Source organism: Balaenoptera acutorostrata, chromosome 11, assembly GCF_949987535.1.
Source record: "Balaenoptera acutorostrata chromosome 11, mBalAcu1.1, whole genome shotgun sequence".
NCBI classification, from domain to species: domain Eukaryota; kingdom Metazoa; phylum Chordata; class Mammalia; order Artiodactyla; family Balaenopteridae; genus Balaenoptera; species Balaenoptera acutorostrata.
Genome location: NC_080074.1, coordinates 81781897 through 81802713, shown reverse-complemented (window position 1 = coordinate 81802713; position 20817 = coordinate 81781897). Strand labels below are relative to the sequence as shown.

At 39.2% G+C, this 20817-nt stretch overlaps 1 protein-coding gene across 4 annotated transcripts in view; it reads right to left on the bottom strand.

The window, feature by feature from the left end:
• Positions 1 to 20817, bottom strand: part of TMTC1 (transmembrane O-mannosyltransferase targeting cadherins 1) — a 261487-nt gene that overhangs the window by 94576 nt on the left and 146094 nt on the right. The gene's annotated exons all lie outside the window — the stretch shown is intronic.

Genomic DNA, 20817 nt, shown 5'->3' with positions numbered 1-20817 from the left:
TGTGAGAAACTTTCCTCAAGGCTGCACAGGACTTCAGGTCTCCTTCCTGCAAAACGGAACCTGGGCTCTCCCTGTGCTGCTTCTGTATATTTTAAGAATTTTTTGAAGCCCCAAACCCCTATTATTATTTTTTGAAGCCCCAAACCCCAGAGGAAACGCATCAGTGAGTCTCCACTTGAGCAAATCAGAGGCTCAGGTTTATTTAAAACATCATGATCTCTGAATCTACACAAGCCCTTAGATGCTCTCAAATGATGATAATACAGACTGCATGAAATGGAAGGAGAACTGGTCTCAGAACACTAACTCAAGACCAGCATGGGAAGGGGCAAGCCAGAAGTAGAGAGAGAGAAAGAGCTTGGCTGTTTGGGGCAATGGGATTCTGTCTAAGCTCTGCACAAATGTACCTTGAACTTCTTTTTCCCCCCCGGGGTGCCCTCTTGTCTACTTGACCTTCACTATTGTCTATACTTTCCTTTGAATTTTACAGCCCCTCCCTGCTTCACGTCTGTCTGACAGTGGCTCAGTTTGCCTGTCTCCAGGCACAGCTCCTGTCTGGGAATCCTATCCATGGTCACAGCTCTCACCTGGTGTTGGTGACAGTTCCCTCCTCTGACCCTTCAGGCCATCTGGTAGGTGTCCCTTGGCATGTTAGCTCCACTCTGCGCACATCACTGCAAAGGTCCCTTCATAAACTCTTCAATCACCACATTGGCCGTGCACTGTGTATCCTGCCAGGGCTCTGACTAATAGACCACAGTGGAAGAGCATGCGGTGCGGATGGAAGCAGAGATGTGGATTCTAAAGAAGGGTCAGAACACTGGCTTTTGTGCGCTATTAGGAGCTGGCTCCAGACCACTCCTGACTCGGTCCCATCCTTGCACTGTTGTATTTCCATTAAGTCTCAGCCCTTGGGTGAACCACCCTTTTTTGAGGCCACTTAGATTATAGAAAATTCTAAATGTGGTATAAAAACAGTAAAGACAAATACTAATCTAAGAGAGCTTTTATCTGGCAAATGATATTGAGACCAATCTCTCAACAGCTGGAGAAGAGAAAGTTTTGAATTTTTACTGCTATTACAATATAAAATGCAACAGACCACTTCTTAATGATTCCAACAAGATCTAGAATCTGAACTCCATTTCAGTAACGCAGGAGGCAAGAGGAATCTTGGGATGGTCTCAAGGGTAGAGAGAATAAGAAAAATTGAAAGCTGATTCTCAGAGCCTCAGTCGCAACTGCCAAATTCCTTGATGATTATATAGTCAACCGGGACCCTAAGTTAGGCCCAGTGGCCACAGTGCCACAGTACAAGAGGCTGAAGGACAGTCCACCCATGACATAAACACAATTCGCATCTCACATGTAAGCATGGAAAGGTACCACTTGCAGCTTTTTTCTTCCCTGGTCTGAAATCAACAAAATAAGCCAAGTTGGGAGAGAAAATAGCTTTGGTTCAGGATCTCAAGAGCATAGGTGCCAACCCACACGCTCCTTGGTTCAAGCTGGTGATATCACTTCCTCATTTTCATGTGCCCGAAAATTTACTCATAAATGCACATGGAAAAAATTTTTAAAGGGGAAATGAATGAAGAAATTATACCTCCTCAGAGACAAAAGTAGATTTGTACACTCTATTTTCTCTGAGCCAATTTAAACACTGCTTTTCCCACGCCAAGCTTTCTTCACTGAGGAGCTCTGCCAGATGCACTAATGAACACAGAGCTGAAGGGAGATTAAAATAAGAGCATTCATAAAATGACACTTTGGTAAGGCCAGACACTATCAAACTCTTAGAGGAAAACATAGGCAGAACACTCTATGACATAAATCACAGCAAGATCCTTTTTGACCCAGCTCCTAGAGAAATGGAAATAAAAACAAAAATAAACAAATGGGACCTAATGAAACTTAAAAGCTTTTGCACAGCAAAGGAAACCATAAACAAGACCAAAAGACAACCCTCAGAATGGGAGAAAATATTTGCAAATGAAGCAACTGACAAAGGATTAATCTCCAAGATTTACAAGCAGCTCATGCAGCTCAATAACATAAAAACAAACAACCCAATCCAAAAATGGGCAGAAGACCTAAACAGACATTTCTCCAAAGAAGATATACAGATTGCCAACAGACACATGAAAGAATGCTCAACATCCTTAATCATTAGAGAAATGCAAATCAAAACTACAATGAGATGTCATCTCACACCGGTCAGAATGGCCATCATCAAAAAATCTAGAAACAATAAATGCTGGAGAGGGTGTGGAGAAAAGGGAACACTCTTGCACTGTTGGTGGGAATGTAAATTGATACAGCCACTATGGAGAACAGTATGGAGGTTCCTTAAAATCTAAAAATAGAACTACCATACGACCCAGCAATCCCACTACTGGGCATATACCCTGAGAAAACCATAATTCAAAAAGAGTCATGTACCAAAATGTTCATTGCAGCTCTATTTACAATAGCCAGGACATGGAAGCAACCTAAGTGTCCATCATCGGATGAATGGATAAAGAAGATGTGGCACATATATACAATGGAATATTACTCAGCCATAAAAAGAAATGAAATGGAGGTATTTAGTGAGGTGGATGGAGTTAGAGTCTGTCATACAGAGTGAAGTAAGTCAGAAAGAGAAAAACAAATACCGTATGCTAACACATATATATGGAATCTAAGGGAAAAAAAAAAAAGGTCATGAAGAACCTAGTGGCAAGACGGGAATAAAGACACAGACCTACTAGAGAATGGACTTGAGGATATGGGGAGGAGGAGGGGTAAGATGTGACAAGGTGAGAGAGTGGCATGGACATATATACACTACCAAATGTAAAATAGATAGCTAGTGGGAAGCAGCCGCATAGCACAGGGAGATCAGCTCGGTGCTTTGTGACCACCTAGAGGGGTGGGATAGGGAGGGTGGGAGGGAGGAGGGAGACAGAAGAGGGAAGAGATATGGGAACATATGTATATGTATAACTGATTCACTTTGTTATAAAGCAGAAACTAACACACCATTGTAAAGCAATTATACTCCAATAAAGATGTTAAAAAAATAAAAATAAAAATAAAACGACACTTTGGATTTCTGGTCCTTGGTTCTGGACTTCATTTTTTTGCAGAGTTTTTGTTTGATTTGTTTTTAATCAATAGTCTAAATCTTCTTGCCAACAATAGATCCTGGGATTGAAACTTCTTATCTTCACAAGAGCACACAATTACGTTGTTTCAGGATCAAATCAGGTGAAGAGGGAAGCTCTCATATTGTTTTACTCAAGTGAGAATAAAGTAATTCATAACTTTATTTGGGAATATGTGTCACATTCAGTGTGTGTTTTAAATGTTTAAAGAAAAATAAAAGCAAAAATCTTTTAAAAGGCACTTTAGAGGAGGCATGACTGGAAAATATTAGTCTAGTGCAAAAAACACCATTTTACGTTTTTTCCCTGTAATTGATCTCTAATCTCATAGCGTTGTGGTCGGAAAAGATGTTGATATGATTTCAATTTTCTTAAATTTACCAAGGCTTGATTTGTGACCCAAGATGTGATCTATCCTGGAGAATGTTCCGTGTGCACTTGAGAAGAAAGTGTAATCTGCTGTTTTTGCATGGAATGTCCTATAAATATCAATTAAATCTATCTGGTCTATTGTATCATTTAAAGCTGTGTTTCCTTATCAATTTTCTGCCTGTATGATCTGTCCATTGGTGTAAGTGAGATGTTAAAGTCCCCCACTATTATTGTGTTACTATCGATTTCCTCTTTTATAACTGTTAGCAGTTGCCTTATGTATTGAGGTGCTCCTATGTTGGGTGCATAAATATTTACAATTGTTATACCTTCTTCTTGGATTGATCCCTTGATCATTATGGAGTGTCCTTCCCTGTCTCTTGTAACATTCTTTATTTTAAAGTCTATTTTATCTGATATGAGTATTGCTACTCCAGCTTTCTTTTGATTTCCATTTGCATGGAATATCTTTTTCCATCCCCTCACATTCAGTCTGTATGTGTCCCTAGGTCTGAAGTGGGTCTCTTGTAAACAGCATATATATGGGTCTTGTTTTTGTATCCATTCAGCGAGCCTGTGTCTTTTGGTTGGAGCATTTAATCCATTCACGTTTCAGGTAATTATCGATATGTATGTTCCTATTACCATTTTCTTAATTGTTATGGGTTTGTTTTTGTAGGTCCTTTTCTTCTCTTGTGTTTCCCAGTTAGAGAAGTTCCTTTAGCATTTGTTGTAGAGCTGGTTTGGTGGTGCTGAATTCTCTTAGCTTTTGCTTGTCTGTAAAGCTTTTGATTTCTCCATTGGATCTGAATGAGATCCTTGCCGGGTAGAGTAATCTTGGTTGTAGGTTCTTCCCTTTCATCACTTTAAATATATCGTGCCACTCCCTTCTGGCTTGTAGAGTTTCTGCTGAGAAATCAGCTGTTAACCTTATGGGAGTTCCCTTGTTTGTTACTTGTCGTTTTTCCCTTGTTGCTTTCAGTAATTTTTCTTTGTCTTTAATTTTTGTCTGTTTGATTACTATGTGTCTCAGCGTGTTTCTCCTTGGGTTTATCCTGCCTGGGACTCTCTGTGCTTCCTGGACTTGGGTGGCTATTTCCTTTCCCATGTTAGGGAAGTTTTCGACTGTAATCTCTTCAAATATTTTCTCGGGTCCTTTCTCTCTCTCTTCTCCTTCTGGGACCTCTATAATGTGAATGTTGTTGCATTTAATGTTGTCCCAGAAGTCTCTTAGGTTGTCTTCATTTCTTTTCATTCTTTTTTCTTTATTCTGTTCTGCAGCAGTGAATTCCACCATTCTGTCTTCCAGGTCACTTCTCCGTTCTTCTGCCTCAGTTATTCTGCTATTGATTCCTTCAAGTGTATTTTTCATTTCAGTTATTGTATTGCTCATCTCTGTTTGTTTGATGTTTAATTCTTCTAGATGTTTGTTCTTTAATTCTTCTAGGTCTTTATTAAACATTTCTTGCATCTTCTCGATCTTTGCCTCCATTGTTCTTCTGAGGTCCTGGATCATATTCACTATCATAATTCTGAATTCTTTTTCTGGAAGGTTGCCTATCTCCACTTCATTTAGTTGTTTTTCTGGGGTTTTATCTGTTCCTTCATCTGGTACAAAGTCCTCTGCCTTTTCATTTTGTCTATTTTTCTGTGAATGTCACCATTCATTTTAATAATCAAGTACTAGTAAGGAGTTAAGGGAATTAAGTAAATTAGAAAAATGTTGTTCAATAAAACTTTTCCTGATCGGAATGAAACTATTACAGGAATTTATGCAGACATGGGAGAAGTAGAGAATGAACTTTCTTCCTCTCTCTCTGTGGTTCTGAACAAAAATGGAAAAAGCACTAGAAACGTGTATTTAAAAAAAAAAGTGAGGAAGACTAGACAGATGAAAGGTAGGGGCAAGACAAGATCTCTTCTAAGGTCATGTTCAATGTGTAAATTATTACACATGTGCTATGGGAGAGACTCATGCAGAGGGGGAAATAAAAGTCACCTGGTAAGCTGCAAATGGTAGACAGTAAAGGAAAAACAAGCATCTCTCAAGCACATACCATATGCCAGACATTTGACTGAGACTGTCCCACTGACATTTCATGATAATATTACGATGTAGGTAATTATCCCCAGTTTATAGATGAGGAAATTGAAGCTCAGAGGGCTTAAGACACTTATCTAAGTTGATCCAATTAGTGAGAAACAAGGGTTTCAAACTGAGGTCTGATTCACCCCAAAGCCTGTCCTTTCCCCACAGTCCATGTGGCTTTGGGATCCCAAGGCAAGGTCAAGTGTGTGCATGGGGGGGTGATTTCAGCCCTTTGCTGACTCTTAGTTTTGTAGCAGAAACCCACAGAGCAGATAAGACCCAGCAATTTGGAGGTTACCTAGTAAGGCACTGCTGAGCTAGACCAGAAATCTCACCTCTGAGTCCCTTTGCCAGATAAACACTGACACGAGTATTCTACAATCCGCAGGGATGCAGCAGGATATGCTGCATGGAACGTGGGTTCTTTATCAATTATTCTGTTTCAGTAAATGGTTGCAGGTGGCCCACCTACTCACTCTGACAACCAGCCTCTGGAAGAGCGGACATGTCCATGTCCACAGCCACAACAGGGGAAGACATAATTTATTTGATCTTAGTTACTGAATTGTAAGTCAAAATTATATTTAAGAAGACTTGAGGGGGGATAATGATTATTTTTGACATAAGAAATCAAATACTGTGATGAAATTGCCCTCTTATTAAGGAAAATAACAGAACATTCATATTCTAGTGACCACAGAGGCGTAATGAATAAGCTGAGTGGACAAAAGCCTTCTAAATTTTAAATCTACACATGCTCTGGAGCTTATTGCTCTAACCTCCATTTTTAATATTCAACTGTTTATGTCTAAATCTTGCAGGAATGTAATACTGTGATAACCACTTACTCGTTCCTTTTTTTTTTAACCTTTAAAAAACTTTAAATTTATTTTTTAATTGAAGTATAGTTGCTGGTCAATATTATATAAGTTACAGGTGTACAGTATAGTGATTCATAATTTTGAAAGGTTACACTCCATTTAGTTATAAAATATTGACTATACTCCGTGTTGTACAGTATATCCTTGTAGCTTATTTTATACATAATAGTTTGTACTTCTTAGCCCTCTACCTCTCGATAGCCCCTCCCCCTTCCCTCTCCCCACTGGTAACCACTAGTATGTTGTATTTTTAGATTCCACATGTAAGAGAAATCATACAGTATCTGTCTTTCTCTGATAACCACTTACTCTTGTAGCATCTGTGATATTCATATTTATATCAGGTATTCACTCAGGAGGGTGGATTTGGAAAATCACAACAGTAGTGTAGCTCTAAGAGCTACGTGTTCATCTGTGTTGAGACCAAAGCTATCTGGGTGGACTCAGGAGAAAGGAGGAACTGAGGGGAGGCATCAGAACCCCCATTAGATACCTCTGCCTTCAGGGGAGTCCCTGTCCAGAGAAGAATCAGTGGTGCACTGGACAGGGGGCCTGTGGGACCAAGGAGAGAAAACTGTCAGCAGAAGCTCAGTCTTGTGCCCAGAGCCTGTCCAGAGCACAGAGGGGAAAAGGCCACCACCTAGTGGTCCAGGTCTTCCATCATGCTCCCCGCATCCAGCTCTGGTTAGTGAAACAAAGATGACACAGGTAATGCCGCCGAATCCCTGGTTAAGAACTATAACTTGGGACTTCCCTGGTGGTCCAGTGGTTAAGACTGCCCTCAAGTGCAGGGGGTGTGGGTTCGATCCCTGGTCAGGGAGCTAAGATCCCACATGCCTCGTGGCCAAAATACCAAAACATAAAACAGAAGCAGTATTGTAGTAAATTCAATAAAGACTTTAAAAATGGTCCACATCAAAAAAAAAATCTTAAAAAAAAAAGAAGTATAACTTAATAAAGTGACCTTAGGTGGGAGGGAGGCTGGTGCAGTTAACCAATTTTTTCCCTCTGTAAGAATTCAATTAAGAACCAGGATGGGGCTTCCCTGGTGGCGCAGTGGTTGGGAGTCTGCCTGCCAATGCAGAGGACACGGGTTCGAGCCCTGGTCTGGGAAGGTCCCACATGCCGCGGAGCAACTAAGCCCGTGAGCCACAACTACTGAGCCTGCGCGTCTGGAGCCTGTGCTCCGCAACGGGAGAGGCCACGACAGTGAGAGGCCCGCGCACCGCGATAAAGAGAGGCCCCCACTTGCCACAACTGGAGAAAGCCCTCGCACAGAAACGAAGACCCAACACAGCCAAAAATAAATAAATAAATAAATAAATAAATTTATAAAAAAAAAGAACCAGGATGGATTTAACCATGCAAATGAAGTCATGCGTGAATTTAGCTTTGATGATGAGGAAACAAGAGGCAGAGGATAAATTAGATGCATTTTCATAAATAGTTTTGTTCCTGTGAAAATATACACACTTGGCAGAAGTGGTCTTCTACCTATGACTACCGCTTAAATATTTCTAAGATGTCCCTCTGCCAAAACCTTCCAAAGCAGGATGCTATAGACTTATTTTCTGTTAAGAAAGAGACAAGATTTTTACTTTTTCACACCATGAGTCACACTCACTCAGAAGTATGATTCATCTACCCACTTGGGATTGTCACACAGAGGACAGTCCCTTCCCTCTGTAATCTAAAATGAATAAGGAGAAGGAACCACAAAAATCCCACACAGTTTCACACAGTAAAGTTGCAAATATTTTAGAGCAGCATTTCTTAAAGACTATAATTCATCCTACTTTATCAAACAAATTACAGAGAGATGTTTGGCTTACTTCAAGGTTACAAGATATGAAAGTAATAATAAATTTAGTAAGTTTCTCTCTTAACAGCTAAAAAAAGGGATTTTTACTTGTCCAATTGAGCTTCTGAAGTAACTGCTATGAATAATGGATTTGATTCCTGTTTTCCATCAATGTACTCATCCAAAATTAAAATACCTTCTATAATCAAAATAGGTTGGATCTCATTGGATAAGACCCACTTTCCTGATTCTGAATCATATGGTGATAAAAGCCTAGTGGATCATCTTTTTTTATCAAAGTTGTTAAAAGCTCTTTTTTACAAGTAACTGACATGATTAAGTAATGCTCTTCCCTTACCTTTAACTGTGCATCTTCCCTTACCTTTAACTGAACAGCCTAACTACCACAGCCTAAAAGGGCAAATTTAATGGACTAATGAATGTACAAAGGATGGAGACAAAGGCTCTAGGTTTTAAAATAGTATCAAATACTTGTAATTTTCCAAATTCAGACATTCCAACACCTATTATCATTTTTTCATTAGGCCTGCTTTCCACCAAACAGCAACAGCATAAATCTCTAAAGTGTAGCTAAGACAGAAGCAGCATAATATGATCTATATAAGGCTTGACATAAAAGCAAGAATTTGACCATGTATCACTAATTGAGAGTCATTTTTCCCTTGGGAAATTCTTACAAGGTAAAAGAAAAAAATCTTCTAGACAGAAAAACAAAGGGTGAAAGTGTTTCTCCAACAAGTCTTGGCATTGACTTATTCCCCAAGCAAAGACACTGTCAGAGTGAGTACCCAAATCTGTAACAGGCAGAAAACTAGAGTTCACTGGCCAAAGTCACCCACATCAAAAGGGATTGTGGTGCCTTGGAATGGAGACAGTTTTCAAGGCAATGCCAGGGAGGTTGATGTTAAAAAATGTTCTTCCCAGTTAATCGCTTTTTAATACCAAATGCCAGGGGGCTGGGTCACAAACTGACTAGGCCAATTTGGCCATCGAAAGTTGCCGTCCTTCTGTAAATAATGCTGGCCTCTGGCGATCAGAGCCAGACAGGACACAAAAATGAAAGCAGGCTTTACATGAAATTCTGCCAAAAGTGCAACCATTTATTATCAAACAGTCACACACTGGCTTATCACGAAGCTCCAGGAAGTCTTTTCTCTGTCCTCCAGCCTTTCTACAAGAAGCTTCCATGAAAGGACTTATGTTCTGTGGGAAGGACAGCTCGCTTTCCACTCAGGTAAGGCATAGAGGTACTCTGTCAAGCACCTTCTTTTTAAATCAACAGTGAAGCAAATAAAGATACAATTTTTAGCTTTCTCCAGTTACAGGGAGTACTACATGTGCAGAGATACCTGCCATGTCACTTTGGTTTCACTTGGAAAACTGTCACTTCATATATGGATGAATCAGTTACTCAAGGTAATACTCACTTCCCCAAACTATGGCATTTGATGGATGGCCATGCAGTATCCTCATCCCATCATGAGCCTTAGCCGTCACAGTCATTGCATCAAATACCCACATCCAAATTTCTAATTACAGCCTCAATCTGATGAAAACCAAGTCTCCAGGAATCTGTTCCAAGGCTGTACGTCTCACTTTTTCAGGTGGTATTGCTATAGGGATAATAATATGAAAATTGTTTAGTTGATGCGGTGGTGGTGGCTATTGTTTTTGAAGGTACATGTATGGCAGCAAGAAAGTGTTTAAACACTGCTCAAGAATGGACTCTCAAAATTCACTTAGCCACCAGCCCTGATACCTCCAAGTCAATACTTCCCAAAACATGCTATCACAACACTGATCCTGCAAGAAGGCCCTAAAAAAGTTTCCAAATTCAAATAAATTTGAGAAATGCCACTTACTATATACCCCATTTAAAAACTCAATAGCCAAGACATGGAAACAACCTAAATGTCCAAAGATAAATGAATGGATAAAGAAGATGTGGTATATATATACAATGGAATATTACTCAGCCATAAAAAGGAATGAAATTGGTCATTTGTAGAGATGTGGATGGATCTAGAGACTGTCATACAGAGTGAAGTAAGCCAGAAAGACAAAAACAAATACCGTATATTAACTCATATATGTGGAATCTAGAAAAATGGTACAGATGGACCTATTTGTAGGACAGGAATAGAGATGCAGACATAGAGAATGGACACGTGGACACGGAGGGGAAGGGGAGGGTGGGACGAATTGTGAGATTAGGTTTGACATAAATACACGACCATGTGTAAAACAGATAGCTAGTGGGAACCTGCTGTATAGCACAGGGAGCTCAGCTCGGTGTTCTATGATGACCTAGATGGGTGGGATGGGGGTGGGGTGGGAGGGAGGTCCAAGAGGGAGGGGATATAGGTATACATATAGCTGATTCACTTCATTGTACAGCAGAAACTAACACAACATTTTAAAGCAATTTTACTCCAATAAAAAAAAAAAAACAAAACTCAAAAGGCTGCTTAGAGCACAGTAAAGGTTTGGTGAAGTCCCTCAGTAAAGAAAAATATATTTAACTTCTCTAAACCTAATGCTTCTGAAATGCAGGAATTTTATTTAGAGTAACCTTACTTAATGACCTATATGATGCTAGAACATATTTTGAGAAATGCTGGTATAAACTGCTCAAGCAGAATGAAGTTAAAAAGAAAAGTTTCCATCTTAGGAGCTTCTATAACCTGCCCCCAAAATCATCTCACTGTCTGCCAAATATTCCCTACATCTCTTTTATAGCCTTCATGCTACAGCTGAAATACATTTTCTGTCGCTCATCCTTCGTAGATGGATGTAAAAAATCACTATACATTTAAAGAACTTTATCAAGCCACCCATCAGCATAGTCTTGGCTCCCGCCAGGATAAGTCCTAAGAGCAGGAAAGTTTCTTGGCAGGTGAGAGGCATATCTGTGTTTAGAAGAATAATTCTCTCCGAGCTGGGGGGATGGACTGAAAGTGGAGAAAACCAAGCTCTTCAAGGTAGCTACTGGGTTTACTTCTATTTTTATTCTCTGTACTCAGCATATTTTTGGGAACAAATGAATGATCAATAAATTAAATATCGAATACCAACCAGAAACCAGAAAAATAATGGGGACAGAGCATGTAAAACCTTTTCGGCCATTATAAAAGTTATGACTTTTACTTGCGAGAAATAAGGAGCCACTGAAAAATTTTAAGTACAAGAAAGACAGGATCTGATTTACATTTTTAAGAATCATGGTAGTCACTGTACTGAGAATAGTCTGGACCACTGGCACTAGGGTAGAAGCAGGCCAACTAGTTGGAGGCTATGGCAATAATCTAGGTGAGAGAGAATGGCTTGGACCAGGGTGATAGCAGTGACGGCAGTGAGAAGGGATCAGATTTTAGACATATTTTGAAACAAAAGTTGACAGGATTTATTGATGGGTTGAATGTAATATTAATGAGCAAGACAGAGAGGCAACAAGAAAACCCCAAGAATTTTGGCTTGGGCAACTAGTAGGACACACAAAGGTGGGAAATCACGGTCAGGGAAACAATGAACGGGTAAGTTCAGGAGTTAAATTTCAGAATGTTGACCTGAAACACCATGTGGAAATGCATTTATACAGCACTTGCCTTCCTGAACAACCCCATGTACCATATATATTATTTCATTCATTCTGATTATATTTTAGGTGAGAACAAAGTTTGAAGACCCTATTGTCAACATTTTGATGTGTAATAATGGAAATACAGAAACATTAAAGCTTGTATGACAAACTCGTTTTCTTTCTAATACTCCATGCTGCCTCTTTAGGCAAAGCATGTGTAAAAGTAAGGCATTTTAGTTTTTTTGTTTTTTTGTTTTTAAGGAGGGGATTGATTCTCCCCACGTTGCATTTATCACTCCTTTATAGGCTCCTTGGGCTTTGTACTTACAGTGAACCACCTAGAGAATCTGGCAATCAATCACTTCAGTCTCCTTTGTATTTTCCAATAGAATAAGCATTTCCAACGGGTTTTCTGTTTAGAGGAACTTGTTTTAGCTGCTTTTATTTTTGGGCATCCTAATTACGTATTTCATGGTTTTCTTCAAACAATATGGAAAGGGTGTGCTCCTTTAAATAGAAATGTCACATTCTCAATGGAAATAATGACAGAATGGCTCCAGGAGTTACAAAAATGTCTTTTGACCTTTTTAAGAGTTTAAAACAATCAGAAGCATTGCAAGGCTAAGTGGTAATGAGTTGCTTTTATGAGAGTATAAATCATTAAGTTAAAAGAAATAGTAAAATGTGTTAAAAATTAAGCTTATCACTCAAAAGGTGACAATTATTCTGAGTAAAAGCAAATAATAATACAGACTACAAAATCTTGCTGAGAATCATAAAGCATACAATCAAGAAAAATAAATAAAGCTGTTACTGATGTCTGAAAATTCCTTTTTTCCATTATGCAACTATCTAAAATTCTTCCATTAATAAATTCAGTGAGTCTTCCATCTAAGGTATAAACATCAGAGGGGTAGGTAAGTCATTTTCTTATTAAAGAGTGTGACTTGTGAAAATGTAATTGCCATGTGAAGGCAAGGAATAAAACAAATTATTTAATGATGTGAAAAAGCTCCTGCCAGGCCCAGATCAAAAGCCAAGCAGAGCAGTACAACCGAACTGTGTACTACACAGAACATGAGAAGGATCTGCTTTAGGTTCGGATGCAGCCAAGGAAAAATGACTTCCCAGGCGACATATTAGTAATAGACAACAAAGAATGCCTTGGGAAGACTGCACAAGGGCCTCTGATTTTCAGGTAGCCACTGAACAAAAAGATGCATCTCCAATGGCTATTTTGTTCCAATACCCAGAACTGAGTGGAATGGAGAAATCTGGTAATGACAGTAACAGGTTTTAAGAACAACAATAAAAGAAAATGAATCTTTTCTTGTATCTTGCTTATTCTGGTAAACTTTCAAATACCCTTAAAAACATCTATCATATTTCTATAGTTTGGAGGTTTAGGTGATAACTCCAATGTTCATTTGTACATAAGTCAGTGACGTTTGTCAGTATTCTCTTTCTCTTGATAAACATTCATCGTTTGAACGAGATAGAGTAGTTTTATGTTAGGATTCTGCCCTTATATGATATTTGAACATATCTACTTCCAAATTCCAAAATATGCTTAAACATTAAACACCTGCAAGTATGTTACTACTCTTAGCTCTTAGGTCAAGAATTTAAACCTCTGTTACCTAGGATGGGGGAATAAAGGGAGGTGGGAGGGCAGGATCAATCTTCAGCAGTGTTATAAATATTTTTTGATGATCTAAAGCATGACTGTAAATTGAAATACACAGAATCAAAAAAAAAAGCAGTCAACTGGGTTACGTTTTTTCAAGACTGGTTATTCCTACAAAATGGAAACAAGAGGCCTTATTGTGCTCCTGACTTTGAGCTGTGACGATTTCTCGATGATGGAGATGGTGACAAGGACTACAAAAACAGCTGTCAGGTACTCAGTGTTTCCCACATGCCAGCCACTGTGCTGAGTGTCCAGCATGGCTTGCCATGGTTCAACCTCACAATAACTATGGTGCAAGAACAGGGCTGAACAAGGTGAGCTCACACGGGCCAGGGGCACAGCCTGGCCTGACTCAGGTCAGCGCTAATCACTCCCCTCTGCAGCCTCCCCTCGTCCCAGCCTCAGGACTCTGGATCTGGAACTTGGGGCAGTGCTCCTCCACACCTGGGCTGCCTCTTACACGCAGGGGCCTGGCTCCCACCTGAAGTTGGTGGTCGTGAATTTAAAGTAGACTACCAAATGAAATTAGAGTGACAGAACGTAAGTCACAATTTGTATCATGTATGGCAAAGCAGTGATGTAAAAGTATGTGGGAAGAGGCAGTATCAATGGATCTTTAAATGGGTTCCATTTTAAAATAAAGTGCAAATTCAACTTCTCCATTTTCCAATATCACATCTGATGAAGTGGTAAGCTCATTTTCCAACTTTCATCAGAAAAATGACGTAAACAGAAATCTCAGCTTTAGCGCGTGGCCAAAATTGACTACAGGTACTGCCTTGGAAAACTGTGGCCCGGTAGCAGGACATTATCACCACAGGTAAAAGTGGCAGGTGGAGAAGCCAGCTGAGGGAATTGAGAAGAGCCTGGATCAACTAGGCTGGCCAAATTTGAGACAGAGAGACATCCCAGACAATGGGTCCTCCCAAAGCACTGGTGGTCACAGACAGATGGACCATGGCAAGACATCACAGGGCCTCTTCTATCAGTGATTGCAGGGGTTCCAAAGCAGGACAAACAGGATGGGTTGTAAATGAGCTGGAAAGATTGGACCTGTAATAGTATGAGGAGGATTCTCATGAATTGAGGACAAAGGATGGAGAACATGAAGCTTCCAGAGAATGGAAACTGAAAAGAAAAATGTAGGCCAGAAGAAAAGAAAAAAACCCCATTAATATTGGCACAAAGCCATTAACCATTAAATGAAATCTTCATTCCTCAAGTTCAATTTTATTTTACCATTTGGAATATTACAACACGATGCTTATTTTACCAGGTTTCAAAATGGCTATTCTGGAATTTAAAAGATTTATTCCACAGCGATCTATGTGACACAATAATACCATAACGTACTATTTGGCTAAGCTAAATGCAAAGTAATTTCCAGAAATCTGAAAGCATGTTCAGTTCAGCTGTATGAATCTATGGTAGTACAATGTTCTACAGCAGGGGTCAGCTAATTTATGCGCCACTGGTGGAGTTGAATAGTTGTGACAGACTGTATGACAAAACCTCAAATATTTTCTATCTGGTTCTTTGCCAAAAGAAAGAGAAAAGTTTGCCATCTCCTGGTTTGCCCTATTGTACTATGCTTATTCTCATCAGCTCCTTCTGTTCCAAGTACTTTTGGGAATGAGGTAAGAATATCAATGAGAAAATAATCACTTTCCGATCTTTCCTCCTTGTTGAGTTGTGTGGGCGTTTTAATGAAAGAGAGATCTAAGGCTGACAGTCTCCACTTGTCCATCTGTCTGCTCTTTCACTGAGTGTGCTGCTGGAGGCTGTGACACACACTAGCATGGAGGCTAATCAAGAGCAAGGCTGGGAACATGAAGGGAAATCTCAGAGAAGAACACAGCCACCTCCCGAAGGAGAAGATGCAGGACCCCCACTCCATCCCGCCTCTCCATTTCCACCAAGTTGTCACTGGTGGTCACCTCCACTGGTCAGGCTGCACATTCATCCCTTTGCAGACCTGAGAATTTGACTTGTTTTCCAGGGCCCAGAGACATAGCCGAAGATTTGTGCTGGTTTCAAGGGAATGATGTAGAAGACTATGAATGGAAAATCTGGGGCAAAGCTGTGACCTCTACTGAAAATGAAAACAAAAAAAACAAACAAAACCAACCCTGAAAGCCTCATACCTGGGGGAGCGGACCTCCACTGCTTAATGTCTGTTCTCAAAAGACATCTCATTGTTGAGGTCATTATTGGGAAAGCTGGGTATCATTAACTTTCCTCTTTTTTCCTCACGTTTTACTTTTTTACAAGCATGCCCCGATATTATAAAAGAGATAAAAAAAATCTTAACATCTCAAGATACCTTGTGAGAATGTAATAAAGAATCAATAACAAATAAATTACTCTTAAATATAACTTAGTGGTGTTTCCTCTGTAACACTGGAAATCGCATTAAAGGACATGGGAAAAGGGCAAGTATAAAGAGTAGGACCAACGGTATTAACTCCTGTAAACAATCCAAATTAATCCAAACTTTCCTGACATTCCTGACATATGTCACTATTTTATTGCAAGTCAATAGTCTGATGACTATTGGCGCAGTCTGTAAGAAAAACCCAAGTACATTTTCGGCCTATTGTTCTCTTGGTATATAAACATTCACTATTCATAGGAGAGAATGGAATAACCAGCCTCCATGGCTTAAGTGCTCTGTATTTCTACTGTACATACATTCCAACAGAGAGATTATCCTCATCACAATGAGTGAGAGCAAGTTAGTTCACTTTAAAATTCATTGTTAAAAAGAATTCAATCCAATAATGAGTTTCTAGATTGTTCTCTACATTATGTAATATAAGCTCAAATGTATTCCTCGTGAATAAAGGGTGTGAATAGAAGGAGGTGATGGAGAGGCACAGAATAAGACAGATTTCACATTTAAATTCTCAAAGATGCAAGTGAGCTCTTTTATGATAAATAATAAACTACTCCCTGAGGTCTTAAATTTCTTACGCCATGAAAATAGGACAAATTAGAAACAATCTTTAAATTAACTCTGTGATTATTTCTAGAGAAAGAAAACCCTCAGATTCTGAGCCCTAGTTCTCCCACTCAACCCTGGACAAAATTCAGACATCTGTTCTCTGAGCTGCTTACCTAGAGGGACACTCCAACTGGCTGTGGAAGTGGCCTAGAAGGGTCTGTGATTTATAATGGTGTGTAACTTAATTTACTTGTATAAAAGAGAGAATTTGTTTTTGTTTTCAATAAGTGTAAAAATGTACAAGGACAAATGTTCAAAGCAGGCCTGCAGAGGGTGGGTCTTGGGGTGTGGTTGGGAATTGGGAAATAACTGCTCTTTTATTTCTTACATGTGGTAATTTGTTGCTTTGTAAAGTCAAAATATTTTCCAGAAAAAATTCAATTAGGTGTAAATACAATTGTATCAGGGTAGATTATATCCCCCTCCACCAGTGCCCTAGTTGATAACAAGGTAGGATGAAAGAAGTGAGTTTGGTAAATTGGAGGATAAACAAAGATTGTAAGCATATATATTGCCCCAAAGTTATGCCCCACCCCCAAAGCTAGTTAATATTAGCAAAAGAAAGATTTGTATGTCTTATAGATGCCTTATGGACTCCAAGGCTGCCCTTTTCCTTCAACCCTCACCTCTTATCTTCCACAAACACATACACAGAAACATCTAAATTCTTTACAAAGGACCTGAATTCTTTCCTCATCTCGTTCCCCTCCATGGCCAGACCTTATCAACAAGAAAATCAGACAAAACCATCCAACAGTTAACAGAGCCAGAGACCCTGTGGAAAAAGCATGGCAGGCAAAAAGAAAGCAGGCAGAGGCTTAAAAGACCTAGGCTTGATCCTGCGTGCACACGCGTGCACACACACACACACACACACACACACACTCCATCATCTCCTGGACATCACTTCATTTGGCTCTACCATTGACCCCTCTGCTGCAGCTGTGTCAGCTTCCCTGCTGTTTTGTGAACACTCCAGTACTTTCCTGCCTCAGGGCCTTGGCGCTTGCTTTCCTTCTACTTGAAATACCCCTCCCCCAACAGCCAAATGGCTCATTCCTTCACTTCCTTTATTATCTCTGCTCAATGTCATAATATCTGTGAGGCCAGCCCTGACCTCCTCACAGCCCTTAACAACACCTGGCATGTAACGACAAGTTTTAAGTGTTTAACTGTAAGCTCCATGTAGGCAAGACCTTCATTTTGTTCCCTGCTGTAATCCTGGCAACAAGTAGACACTCAATCAACATTAAGAGAATTAAAGAGGAAGAAGTAGTGAGGCTAAAAAGAACATGCTCTCCCCTGAATATAAGCCAGGGAGGCCTTTGTATGACTGAGAATCCATCAAAGGTGAAATAAAAGAAATATTTTCCATGATTCCCTGGACTCAATGTTTATGCTTGTTTATCCAATCATTTTTTCCCCTGGTAATGTATCATATGGACTCACTATCTCAAAATTTAAGGAAATAGCCAGGGATTATAAAGTAATTTCAATCCAACACATTGATGCAGTACACACATCATTTGGAAATATTCTAGGTGGACAGAGCTGTGTTTATTTTGCTGACATTATTGTAAACATTTCATCCACTGTTCCTTTTTAGCACAGAAAAATGTCGGTAAAGCAAGACCTCTATTTTCATAAAATCTTAACTCTACTGTGTATTGTCTTGGAGTCAGAGCCCTTAGGATCATGTCCTTAGTAACTAATCACCACATAGAATAACCAAGATTATCTCCGCTTCAAGAGCTTACGAATTAGCAGGAGAATCTGATTTTTAAGACCTTCCAACGTGTAAGTAGATCAAGAACAGAGAGGCAAGGCCACGTAAACATGAGCTAGATGCCAAACCTCTGCCTCCAAACTCTGAAAGAAGAAAATGTAGAAAGTGCAAGTAGCCTCCAAGAATTGCCAGAGGCTTTAGTTAATGTTCGCAAAGAATTTTCAAGATGAAAGTCACCACAGAAGAGCTAAATCTTACTATCACCACAGCTGGAATGCTTTGCTAATGTTTTTCCTGATGCAGTAAAGTGATTTTGGAACAAATTCCATGAAAGAAAAGGATTAACAGCCTTCCAACGAGGAAGTTTCCATTCATTCATCATGTTACCACAGATGCTCTGGGGATGGCCAAGGTTTGCCTATGTGCAGGGGTTTACTGCTAGCATGAAGGTCCAGCTTTAACATAACCTGACTAAGGTGACAGCCTGTGGGGACGCACCACTCCCTTTAGTTAGCTGGGAGAGAGTCAAGAAAACCCCTTCCTGACATACCAGTCCAGCACTCTACTACATTTGCTCTTGCAGATCAATACCAGTATAGCAGGCATGTCAAACCACACTGAAAGGCTAATAAAACAAACCCCATATTGACTCCCAAACATTTCACACCGGTATTGAGCACAGTTTTTTTTAGGCTTGAAATATAGTTCACTTAAGCAAAAAGTTCTGCATACCAAAATCGAAATAGAGTTTCTAACTTTTTATGATTTTATTCATTTAGATAATGTATACTGAGTGGCAAACAATAAAATTTAGATAATAAATATTGGATGTGACAAACTCTTGATGTTAGAAATATGGCATTGAACAAAACAGAAAATAATCTCTGTCCTCGTGGGGTTTATGCTCTAGTTGGAGGAAACAGACATTACATAAAATAACAAAATTATATAGCATTTTAGAAACTGGAAGTATAGTGAAGAAAAAGTTAAGTGAAAGGGAGGTAAGATGTGGAGCAGAGGGTATGTGATTTCATTTTAAATAGGGTAGTTATGGTAGCCCTTACCGAGAAGATTTTCTTCTATTATTTCCTTTTAGAATTTTTGGTGTTATTTAACTCTTTTGTTTAGGACAATGATCCACTTAGAAATACTTTCTAAGTGTATAGTATAAGGTAAGGGTTAATGTTCACATTTTCCCCTTACAGATAATTCTGTATTTCAGTACCTTATATTTCCCCATTGAATTACATTGGTAACTTTGTCAAAAATCAGTTAAGCTTGTAAATGTGAGTTTATCTTTGGAATCTGAATTCTATTCCATTTTCTACTGACTATTTTTTCCTGACTTTGGGTCACCTATTTCTTTACATGTCCAGTAATCTAATTAAAAACCTGGCATTGTGTGTCATACATTATAGTGACTCTCTATTCTATTTTGTTCTTCTGAAATTTGATGGTTTCCTGTTTTAATATATGATAAACTTGCCTGGATTTAAACTGAAAAATCTGTTTTTATGTAGAGAGCCGAAATTTTTGCTTAGTGGGGTTTTATTTCTTTCTTTCTTTCTTTTGCCTGGATCTCTGGGGAATCTCTCTTGTTCCTGCATAGCTTTATGATCAGCCAATGATTTCATCAGAGGTTATATACAGACAACTAAAGCCAGTGAAACTTCCACCCTCTGTCGCACAACCTGCATTTGTGTTGAAGAATTCATTCAAATTTGCAGCAAATAAGTAAGACTCCCCAGGCTTTCAGTTTTGCTCGCGCTTTCTAGGATGTCCCACATGCACATGTTGTTTTCTCATTCATCCGTGAATGCGCGGAGAGTGTATTATCTCAGCCCTTGTACAGCTCTCTTGCTTCCAAAATCTACCCCTTAAATTGCTAGGTGCTCTGCTACTCTCCCAAACCAAATCAGCCACCTCCAGCCAGTAAACCTGTGAGTTTTAACACTAGGTCTGGGGGGATGGGAATATCCTCAGGCAAGAAGCATCTTACACAAGGCAGTAGCAGTTTTTAATAAGTAAATATTTTCAAGTTCTTTGCTGTCTTTGATCATTTTTGAAATGGTTACATTTAATAATTTTTTCCACGTTCCAATATTTTTCCAAGTTCCCAATATTAAAACTTTTAATAAAGTTTTGTGCTATTACCTTTTTTTTGAAGTGAGAATCACCCAACCAACTCAGGCAGGCATTTATTAGTGTAAGCAGAATCTTAACCATATTTAAGCACTTATGAACATGTTATCATTATCTCATTTATCATTACATGAAATCAAACGAATTAGGTCAAAAATGAGTCAACCACTGCAAGAAAAAAATTTCTCATTTGCAAACATTGTAACCTTGGTCTATTAACCATGATAAGGTCTTTAAAATATATATTACCTTTCTGGAAAATTTTTAAATACACAAAGTTTTTTAGATGAACGAGTAAATTCAATTTAGACCCACACCCCCTTGCAAAAAAGAGTTACTGAGTATAGAGTATCTCTCTTGAA